Raw genomic sequence first — 1,801 nt, forward strand, 5'->3', positions numbered from 1 at the left:
AGTAAGCAGGAGAGGAGCCAAGCTGCCGTGCCAAGGCCAAGGCCCAAGAGCTCCTATAGTGCCTGGGATGGGGCAGAAGGGCATGGTTTTGTTTTAATTGTTTGCTTGTTTGTTGCCTAAAGACTGTATTTTATTTGGGAGGACTAGCTGAGGAGCTCCTCAGGAAGCAAAACCCAACTGCAGAAACCAACAGGGTTAGGCAACCTGCTGACAGTTATACCAATATTATTATAGCAGTTTCACTTCATACTGTATCAGTATAATTTCCATGTTGAGAAGCCCTTAGCTTAGTTGTAAAGTGATACAAATAGCTATTTTTCAGCTCTCAAGTGTACTTTTCAAGAAAAAAATGTTGGCATCCTGCTGCAGTAACTTAACTTTCTAAACAATTCAGCCTATGTATTAAAAATGCCTGGACCATGTTTGCTATAAACACTTAAGCATAAAGAAGAGAAAACCGCTGAGTTTAGGGTGAAATAAAAATCAGGGAAAGAATCAGGATTTTATTATGTATGAAGCTGCATGTAGGTCTCCTGCAGTTTCTTTTAGGATTTGACAGATGTACAGTGAATAAGACAGAAGATTGCAGGGAGGTAAACTACAAGTGTCCAACTCACAGCCCATAGGCTTTTTGTGGCACATGAGGGTTAAGCTGCAACCCCCAGGCTCTGGCCATGCCACTGGTCCTCCTAACACTTTGGCTGCAAATAGCAGCCAGAGTCTCCCCTTTCTCCTTCAGCTTCTGCTTTCTGTGCCTGTCTCAGGAGTAGCATATCATTACACTATGGTGAAACAGTTATAACAGTTGATGGGTATAGGCTGTAGCTGTGTTGGTCTAAAAACATAGGCAGACAAGGTTCTTTGGGTAAATCTGGTATCTTTTATTAGACCAACTCAAATAGTTGGAAAAAATTCTTCTTTGCAAGCTTTTGGGCACAAAAAGGTTGAGAGAGCATCTGCAGTTGGTCTGTGGATGTGCACTCCTGAGTAACAGCTGCCTCTCCCCTTTTAAAGCAGATAAAAGGTTTGTTTATACTCTTCATGTATACTCATTTCTAACTAATGATATCATGGATGTGCTTGCTGGAGTACTGAACACTCACAGTTGCAAAGTTTACCTCAAAGGAGCTGTACATTGAACCTGTGGAGTTCTACATGTTAAGTTCACAATGTGAAGACTCAAGCCCTAGGCATCTCCAATTTGGCACCCAGCATTGGTGAGCACTTAACTGTTTTAATTTTGATTTCTCGGTGCTTCTGTTTCTTATCTGTGAACTGAAACTACTTCCCCTTACCTAATACAGGTGCTCTGAAAAAAAAAATTATTAATGTATGTAAATCTTCCCATCTAATGTTGTTTCCCCTAATAAAACAAAAACACACAAAGAAATGAATGATTGTATATTGAATGTAGCAATCGGTAGGCAATAAATAAAGGCCACCAGTAAATAAGAATGTTCAGTTACTACGACTTTTCAGTGTGAACCAGCCATCCCATGCACAAAATAGAAAGAATGCCCTGTGAAAGACCATTTTTCTTAACATAGTGCATATGCCAAAGGGGATCATCTGAAGGTTGCACAAGGCAACTTCAATACTGGGTCTCTTAACTTATGGGACCTTGATCGAAAACCTTTATATTGTTCCAAAGTAAGTCTTTCTTTTATGGAATTACTAAGTATGTTGTCAGTGTGGAACCTATTTATAGAGATAGCTGATCACTGAAAATGGTAAATGTGGTGTCTGTAATTTAAACCTAGTAAAAAATAGTATTTTAGCTGGACACGCTCTTACTTTCAAG

The sequence above is a fragment of the Crocodylus porosus genome, unplaced genomic scaffold (assembly GCF_001723895.1).
Source record: "Crocodylus porosus isolate Cpor-Errol unplaced genomic scaffold, CroPor_comp1, whole genome shotgun sequence".
Classification (NCBI taxonomy): Eukaryota; Metazoa; Chordata; order Crocodylia; family Crocodylidae; genus Crocodylus; species Crocodylus porosus.